Consider the following 10365-nt stretch of genomic DNA (forward strand, 5'->3'; position numbering starts at 1 on the left):
GAGATCTAGTCAGTCATCTAATATACAGGAAGCAGATGCCATACCGGGGCTGGGGAACTGAGTGGCATACAAGCCCAGCCCTCAAGGAGCAGATGATCTCCATGGAGAGAGACAAATCCACCCCAATGTGACAGAAGCACTGGATCTGGGAGGAAGACATCATGAGTCAGGAGGGATCATATGGAACAAAGGAGGCTCAGGACTCAGAGGAGTGGTCACCCCTTTGGGCTGGGTCAGCGATGGCATGAAGCATCAGGGCGGACAGGTAAAGCTCCTTGACAATGACCTCCTCCAGGGCAGAAACACCGACTTCATCTTTGTTTCCTGGTACCTCGTAAAGGTTCCAGCTCAGATTCAGAGCTAACTACATTTTTGTGAAATGAATGAGGACATTCCAGGCCAGGGGATATGGACTGAGAAACCATGTGGAAGGTGGGAAGATGCTATGTGTGTCTGAGGGACAAAGAAACCAACTCAGCTAGATTGGATGGTCACTGCTAGGAAGCCATGGGCAGTGAAGTGGGGCCAGACCCCAAGGAAGGTGGAATAGTCAGGAGAGCTGAAGAGCTGAAGCCAGGAGAGCTGAAATTACAGAGTGGAAGGCGCAATAAGGAGACCTGAGCTTTGATTTTAAATACTGCAGAGGTACCCCCTTATCAGATGCTGTACATTAAAAAAAATTCTATTGGTTAGCTTAGAGAGGCAGATAGGCATTGGCTTGTATTTAGAAGGCCTGAGTATATCTCTGGCTCTGACAATAATTAACTGTGTGCTTTTGGACAGCTGGCTTCCCCTCTCTGGGGCTCAGATTTTTCACTCTGTAGAACATGATAATCCCTAAGGCCCTTTCCAGGTGTAAGCAGTGTGATTTTCCCATAGCAGATGAGAGCCAAAAGAGAGACATAGCTAAAAATGGTTTCTGAGTAAAAAATTCACAGGACTGGAGGACTAAGAGGATGGAGGGAGAGAGGAGGAGTCAAGGGGACCCTTCTGCTTCTAAGTGACAAGAATGGGCAGTGCACAGATTGGGACTGGGGTGAGCGCAAAGGGGGACACGATGCCTGTTCATGCCTGCTGTGTCTGGTGCAGCGGGCCCCCAGCTCTGGTCACCATACACTGTACACACTGCTGCGTAATGTGTGGTCTGCATACGCTGTTGCGTATTGTCTGTGCACTGCATATAGACAGCGTGTGCCCACTGTGTCGGATGTGTGCTACACAGAAACAGCACCCATGCCTGTTGTGTACGTGCTGGATGTACGTGAGTCTGCTCCGAGGGCAGCAGTAGAGGAGAAATGATGAGGGGACCACCAAGGAGCCTTCACCTGCTGGGAGCCAGGTTTGTGCTGAGCACTCAAAAGAAGCACAGAAAGCAAAGCAAGGAAGCTCTAGGTCCCAGAGCTTCCATGCGCCTTCCTGGTGGCAGGGCTTGGTCAGGGAACAAGAAAGCACTCTAGACTCTCGGGTGCCAGGACTGGAAGGAGCCCAGGAATCAGACAAAACACTCCAAATTCCTGGCTCAAAGACTGTGCCAACACATGATGTCACTCTCAACGAGTCACCGAGAAATGATAACTGTTACTATATTTTGCAGAGGTTGGTATAAGGTTGTTGACTTTTATTTCTTCGGAAGGTCTTCTTTTTTGTTTGCTTTTTGAGACTATACTCTTTCCAGAGTTATTAATTTTAAAATTACCTTTATATATTACAGTGATGGCAACCATAAGAGGCCTTTACTTTTACTTGGAAAAATAAAATGCTTGCCTTCTTTACTGAATGCATTTTTTAAAAATGTAATTTTAGTTTTTAGTGAAATCCAAAAGCCTGGGCACCGTTGATGTGGGTCCATCCAGTCTTTTTTTTTTTTCTGACTTCCTTTTCTTCCCTTTTAATTTACTGTAGTATAGTTGATTTACAATGTCATGATTAGCTTCAGGTATACGGCACAGTGATTCAGATATATATATATATACACACACACATATATATGAATGTTTGTAAATGTGCAAACTTTTTTCAGATTCCTTCCTCTTACAGGTTCTTTGAAATATTGATTACAGTTCTCCTGTGCAAGTAAGTCCTTGTTGGTTATCTAGTTCATAAAGGTGTGTATGTGTTAATCCCAAACTCCTAATGTATCCCTTCTCCCCAGTTTCCCAATTGGAAATCGTAAGTTTAGTTTTCTATGCCTGTGGATCTGTTTTTGTTTTTTAAACAAGTTGATTTGTATCTTTCTTAATATATATTTCACATATAAGGGATATAGCATGATGTTTGTCTTTATCTGGCTTACTTGCTCAGTATGATAATCTCTAGGTCCATCCACATCTCTACAAATGACCCAGTTTCATTCCTTTTTATGTCTGAGTAATATACCATTGTATTCATGTAACATATCTTCTTTATCCACTCATCTGTCAATGGACACTTAGGGTGCTTCCAGGTCTTGGCTAGGGTAAATAGTGCTGCAGTGAACACTGGGGTTCACACATCTTTTTGAGGTATGGTTTTCTCCAGGTATATGCCCAGGAGTAGGATTGCGGGACCATATGGTAACTGTATTTTTAGTTTTTTAAGGAACCCCCATACTGTTCTCTATAGTGGCTGTACCAATTTACATCCCCACCAACAGTGTAGGAGGGTTCCCTTTTCTCTACACCCTCTCCAGCATTTATCATTTACAGATTTTTTGATGATGGCCATCTGACCTGTGTGAGGCAATACCTCATTGTAGTTATGGTTTGCATTTCTCTAATAACTAGCAATGTTGAGCATTTCTTCAGGTGCCAGTTGGCCAGCTATATGTCTTCTTTGGAGAAATGTCTATTTACATCTTTTGCCCATTTTTTGATTGAGGTTTTTTTTGATGTTGAGTTTATGTGCTGTTTGTATATTTTGGAAATTAATCTTTTGTTGGTCACATCATTTGCAAATGTTTTCTCCCACTCTGTAGGTTGTCTTTTCATTTTGTTTACAGTTTCCTTTGCTGTTCAAAAGCTTTTGGGTTGGTCCCATTTGTTTATTTTTGTTTTTATTTCCATTTCTCTAGGAGACAGATCTAAAAGATCTTGCTTTGATTTATGTCAGAGAGTGTTCTGCTTATGTTTTCTTCTAGAAGTTTTTCAGCATCTGACCTTATACCATTGAGTCTTATCACTAACAAACATAGAAAAGCTGAAATAGAAAAGGGAAGTGACTTGTGTGAGGTCACAATTTATCAAATGCCAGGGAGAGGACTTGGACTCCAGGTACCTGATCAAAAACCAAACCAAATGAAAAGTAACACATCATACAAAGAAAACAGGACTTTGGCTGATGTAAAAAATCTTAGGAAATTCTCCTCCCTTCCTGAATGGCCCTCCCCACTATCCCCTAAAAGCCGGGCCTGTGCAGTGGTGGCAGGACCAGGCTTGCGCAACACCCACACCCCAAGCGTCTTCTCCCAGACTCTCTTGGTCACAGTGCGAGGCTCTGGCTTGCCCCTCTTGGCCTGCCCCTCTCCTTGTGAGACAGGCTGTGGCCTGCACTGTCACATCATTAAAATAGAAACTATTCTTTTGCCTTTAACCAGCCTTTCAGATCAAAGGGATTAACCCCTTCAAGTCACCTCTCCCCTTCCTGACTCTTAGAAAGCCCCCAGTTTTAAGAAGTGAGCAAGTTACCTCCAAGCCCCCCATAGTTGGCTCCTTAGTCACCTGGCTTCTCCATGCCCAGAATCAATGGTTTCACTGTCCTAGGATAGTTTACTGCCCCAGGGAACTAAGGCTCAATCTCATTCTGCAATGGCCCCACGATATGGAATGAGGTCCCTAAATACTGGAGTTTCCACGGGGATCTGCCTGCAGGCTCCTCTTCTCCCTTGGTGATCTCACTCACTCTTGTGCTTCTAATAACCACCTTTCTACTGATGCTACTAATGACTTGTAAATCTGTATTTCCAACCTAGGCATCTACCTTATGCTTCCAGTCCATGGCACATCCTGTTGCTTCCTTAGTATCTCAAAATGCCCAAAAAAGGACTTGTCATCCTTCCCTATTTGCGCGCACAGCACACCAGCTACGTTGCACTCAGGAGTACCACCTTTAACTATATCCCACCATTGACCATTCCCTGGATGGGACTGGTCTACCACCTGGATGTGTAATGATCTACATCTATCACCACAGAAAACATTTGTGATTTGAAGAGGGCCCTCCCCTGGTCTGGCCTTCATCAGCTCTTGTCTTGACTGCCAAAGAGATTGCTTAACCCATTTCCCTATCTATGTTTGTCTAGATGCAAACCATTTTCTACACAGAAGCCAAAACAATAATTTTAAAAGGTAAGTATGGAAAAGAATGTCTTGTCTTAAGGAAATATACACTAAGGTTATTTAGGGGCAAAGGGGCATCACATCTGCAAGTTACTCTCAAAATATTCAGGAAACAGAAAATAAAACATAGATAAATAAATACAGATTATATGCATATTCATGTATGTATATATATATATATAGAGAGAGAGAGAGAGAGATTGAAGGCAGAAGGAGAAGGGAGCAACAGAGGATGAGACGATTGGGTGGCATCAATGACACAATGGACATGAGTTTGAGAAAACTTTGGGAGATAGTGAAGGACAGGGAAGCCTGCCGTGCTGCAGTCCATGGCATTACAAACAGACAAAGAGTCTGATACAACTTAGAGACTGAACAACTATACTCCAGCCTTCTATTTATGCATACATAGACATAGATATACATATATACATATCTATCTATATATCTCTCTATACATGTCTTGTTTTCTTTTTCTGAAATAATATTTATCTATCTCTATATGTAAACAGAGAGAGAGAGAAACATTTAAAATCTGGGTGAGTCTGTATGAAGGATATCCAGAAATTCTATGTACTGTTCTTCACAGTTTTCCATAAGTCTGAAACTACGTTAAACAGATTTTTTTTTTAATTTCTTTATTTTTTTGCCACGCCACATGGCTTGTGGTATCTTAGTTCCCTGAGCAGGGATCGAACGCGTGTCCCCTGCAATGGAAGGGTGGAGCCCTAACCACTGGACCACGAGCAAATTCCCTAAATAAACATCTTTTAAATATAACTTATCCCACATCATTCTCCTATGGAAAATCCCTCAAGGGGCCCCCATCCCCCTACCTACAGCCTAAAGCCTAAGTTCTATCTCTCTAGCTTTATCTCACCATCCCTGGTTCATGCTTCTGCCCCGTCTACAAGGACCTGCTTACAGTTGCTGGCAGACAACCTGCTGTTTCTCATTGCAAAGTCTCGGCTCACACAGCTGTTCGGACGGGAATCCCTGAGGCTCGCCTGGCGCTGGTAAGTGATTAAGTCAGAGGCACAGCTCACACTCCGAGCATGGGGGATGGAGCCAGGCGAGCTCTCTGCCTTCCCCTAACCTTTCCCCTCCGGATGGCCATGGCTGTTTCCTCTCTCCCTGCAATACAGGCACACGGGTTTGCGAGGAACAGCCTACGGTTCTAAGTGGGCTCCAGACAGATAAAAAGAACTTGAGAAATGCATTTGGTGAGATCACAGTCTCCCAGTGCAACTTCTGGATCTTTGGTTTTATGTTTTGTCACTCGGGAGAAGGACGGTTGTGATTTCGTCTGGCCCTGCTCCATTCTGCTCCGTTTCCAAACCTCCAGGAAGTCCCCTCTAACGGGCACCAGACGAGTTTAAGCCGGAGGCCAGGGGCATGTGTGTGTTCACCTTGTGTGTGCAGCTGGGTGCGGGAGGGGTCAGAGGCAGACAGGGTCCTCCTTCCTCTTCCTAGAAGTACCCCTCCCTTCACCCCAGCTTCAGGGCTGCCAGCCAGATAGTACATCTCATCTTGAAAAGCATGAATGAGGCACCCCTCCCCATGACCTGGTGGAAGGACATCAGCTGGCCTGAAAATTCTGGATCTATAGGATGCTGCATCTGCTCATACCTTCTCTGATCTGAGAGGCATCAGTTGAGCTGGAGGTCTCTATTTCCTCGGTAGGCATTTGGAGAATCACAGATCCTCTTGCTAAGTTTAGATTTGATGAAGACTTAAGGAAAGATATGATAAGTGGCTTTATACCATATTGTTTCTCCAAATGGAGAGCTCTTACTTATCCTTCTATGTTGTCCAGAATTAAGGAAATGGGCAAGTGAGAAAAACTAAAACTAAACTGAAGAAAACAGGAAGCCTAAATTGATCTTTGTATTAAAGAACTGAGTCTTAAAAGAAAGTGGAAGGGAAATGAGGAATATACCACATTGAGTGCCTGGTGTTGGTATAGCTTCTATGCTGTTGGGGTCCTTTAATGGACCGGAACCTTGTGGTACGGAGTCGACGATAAGAAAGTGAAAGAGAGAAAGAGGGAGAGAGAAAGAGAGAGAGAGAGAGAGAGAGACAAAAAAGACCCGGGGACCTAAGCTCTGATGGAGCAAAGGTGCTTTAATGATTTTTCTATGAGTATATATAGGCTGCAGTACAAGAAACTTCTTTCGGGAATGATAGAGATCAGAAAACCAAATGTACAGCAACTGTTACCACAAGGTCAGGAGACAATCCATATCTCAAGAAAGGGGAAGGAGATTAAGCTGTTTTGTCCTAAGGAGAATGTTTACTAAAGGAGACTCATGCTTGCCTCACACAATGACCTCAGTCCCTGGGAGCAGCGTGCTGTTCCGCTTGAAGAGGGACAAAGGACTCATGAGAGACAGCATGTAGGAATCCTCCCGTCAAACATTCCCTGACACTATGCAGTTTTAGAAAGGAAGGAGAGAGATTTTGTTTTGAAACAGGACATTTTCTGCCAATGATATATGCATCTATCTTGATAGCTGTCTATATCTAGACAGGGTAGTAAGACATATAATTTTAAGAAATTTTGTGCTGAGTGTTAATGGAAACATTCCTTGGTACTCTTCTAGTGATCTAAATTAAAATAAAATTTAATTATTTTCTGAGGTACCTTTTGGATGTGATAGCTCTTTTATACCAGGCCATAAAACTGTCTAATTATATGCAGATTTCAAAAAGGTTACATTTCAAGTGCAATGTGGAGTGTTCTAAAGTTGACCTAACATATTTTAGCTATGGATACAAGGAAATCTATAAACGCATTACTACTTAGCTATGCAAAATGCATCCTTACAATGTTAAAATGTAGGCTGGCTCCTTGGTTCTTAACAAACCTGAAGAGAAATGCATTAAGTAATCAGTTTAAAATACAACACTATTTTAGGCGTTGACCTAACATATTTTAGCTACGGATACAAGGAAATCTATAAACGCATTACTACTTAGCTATGCAAAATGCATCCTTACAATGTTAAAATGTAGGCTGGCTCCTTGGTTCTTAACAAACCTGAAGAGAAATGCATTAAGTAATCAGTTTAAAATACAACACTATTTTAGGCGGCAAAGAATCAGTCAAAGGGGCTGGGGCCTGGTCTCTCCACACTTCTGGGGCTGAGACAAGGCAATGCCACAGATCATGGAAGAGGAGATCCTGAGTGAGGTCCCAGGAGCCTCAGGTCCCAACACCCCAGCTTCTCTTCTCTTGCCAACTTCTTTCTGCTCTCAGCAGTGAGGTGGGGCTTGCACAAATGGAGTCAGCGGAGGACCCCCCTCCCTGCCTCCTCCTCATCTTCCATGCACACCCTTCAAATGGGATGATACTGGCAAGTGGGTGTGTGGAACCCAGACAATCAGGTCTCATATTTGCTTCTAAGTAGAGAGATCAGAATTTGTATTTGAAGTTCTGAGTCATACCAAGTTTCCATGAGGGTGGGTCTCTCTATATTCTGTTTTACACACACACACACACACACACACACATATACACACCCTCAGCTGGTCACCCCTACTATGCAGGGTATTCTCTGTGTGTGCAGAGACCTTTGCTGGGCATTGAAGTACATACAAATAAGATGCGTTCCCAAGGTGTTTGCTGAGCATCTATCACGTAGCTAAGCACAGGGCTGGATACCAACAAGGATGGAACAGTGTAAAATTCAGGTTTTCAAGCTGCTTAGAGTCTACTTAGAGAAAATAAAAGTGAAACAAAGGGGAGCTCAGTTTTTATAATAATATAGAATCCTAGTTTTCTACTGAGAATCAAGCTATGGACAGAGGAATAAGGCTCTCTGAGGAGATGGGACGGCCCCAAGGATCAGGTCTAGAGAGAAGAGCAGAACTGTGGTGAGTTGGGATGAATGGATGGAGCGAGTCAGCGCTGCACCTGTGCATCTCCCATCACCACTGTGGGCCCAGAGGGAAGAGCAGCAGGTTTGTAGTGTAGGGCTGACCCAGGGCTGAAGATCTCGTGGGGGCCAACAAGAATGCATTATCAGTGATGGAAACCTTGGGGTGAGATAGTTCAGACTGTGGTCCATGCTGGAGAAGGAGGTAAGTGGTGGAAATTTTAGAGGTTACAACACGGATGTGGTCGATGATTCTCAGAGACAGTAGAGCCCAGAGTTAAGAGTGGCAAAGAAAGCATGAAAGTACTGTCAGCATGGAAGTCAAAACTAACCTGAGAAGCAAGTTAGCACTCTTAGAAATGAAGCTTTTACAAGCCCAGAAGTCGAGAACTCAACCACATATCCATATTAAATGAGTAGCTTCTAATATTTTAAGCTTCCCATAGAGTATTAAAAAATATCTTTGAAGCAAAAATTCAAGTGGTATCTTCTTCATGAAGCCTTTTTCATCCCCAAGACACATGTTCTGTCTAAAGAAACAACTCTCTCTTACTTCTACAGCTTTTCCTACATCTACTAGAAAGTGTAGAATGTTCTTCTTGATTCTTGAGATATTTGCACATATGATTTGTTAACCCCAATGTCCAACCCTGGAGGGCAGAGCCATGGATGCCCTCTCCAAAGACCAGTACATACTAAGATTATGTTCAGTCCAGCAACTGTTCCAGGAACTGAAGTCATGCTGTGTCTTGGAGGAGACCTATGACTGATGGACTTTTTGCTTTGGGGAAGATTAAGTAGCAGTCTTTAGGAACAAAGTTTTCCAAGGTTGCCCACTAGCCAGTTCAAATGCATGTGGAGCTAAACACAATAAATATTGTTGAATGAGTAGTCCAAACAGAAGTTTATGGGAGGCTAAGCTGAGGGAGATACGTATGCTACAGTGTCTTCACCCTCTAGCACAAAAAGATGTGCATGTGCATATGTGCCTGCACATGCACACGTTTGCACGTGCACACACACCCCCTAACCCTCCACATGCATAGTTGCTGACTTAGGCTTGTGGCGATCTTTCACATTTATAGACATGTCTGTTTGTCTTTGAGGAAGGGTATAAGTAGAATGGTATCTTCATGATACAAGTCCCAGACTTGCCTCTTGACTCCTCCTTTTGTTGTGAGGCTGCTTGGAATTTATCCTCATAGACCATGGGCCACTGTCAGGGTGTGGTCTTGGATGCACAATGATGAGTGGCTATTTGCATGGAAAGTTCACCTCAAGAGCAGCATAGAAACAGAGAACTCACCAGGCACACCCCAAAATACATTCACCCCACAGTTAGTGAGCACCCACTGTGTTCTAGGCACTGAGGATCCAGAGATAAGTATGGCATTGCTTCCATTCTGTAAGTCCTCAGAACCTAGAGGAGGTAGCAGACTATACAAACGACTTCAGCACTATATGATGAGTGTCTTAGTGGAGTTATTTGGAAGCCATTGTAGCAGAGATAAAGGAGGACATAAACCAGTCCAGAGGAGCAGCTGAAGGCTTCCTAGAGGAGGCAGGCCACGCTCTGCACTCAATGCACCCATGGCAAGGTGAGGTCAAGGACACCCTCCTTTTTCTCCTAGAGGTTTCCTGGTTTGGGAGATAATGTTACCCATCCCTCTAGCTCAGAGAAATCTTTGTTCACCCGTTCCCCTCTAGTTCTACCCAACTTTCTATCAGATCAGTCCATCATAGTACTGTTATTCGAATGAAAGTTCAAAAGAGCAATTCTAAAGAAAGTCCAGATGCCCAATTGGGCATCTGGAGAGAGAGTCCAGAAGTTGGCCTGAAAGCACTGACCAATCTCGAGGTTCATGGGCTATAGGATAGGGTCCTAATATCACTGCACCTTAAGGTCTTTGTGAGGCTTATTCCAGTGGGAAAGGATGGGAATCGCACCCCATATGTGGACAACTCAGTCTACGCAGATCCAGTGTGTGCATAGCAACAAACTCTCGTGCCCCGGCCATCTTCCAGCCAGAGATCTTGCAGAGCATAGCCACGCCCACACGGGGTTTTCTCCCTTATAGCTTACGTCCTCCTAGGGAACGAGAGGAAATAATAAATTTTCTGTAATATCTTACAGAAAAACCAGAATGAACTTTTTCGCCAGTCCAATACATCTA

The sequence above is a fragment of the Cervus elaphus genome, chromosome 20, assembly GCF_910594005.1.
Source record: "Cervus elaphus chromosome 20, mCerEla1.1, whole genome shotgun sequence".
NCBI classification, from domain to species: Eukaryota; Metazoa; Chordata; class Mammalia; order Artiodactyla; family Cervidae; genus Cervus; species Cervus elaphus.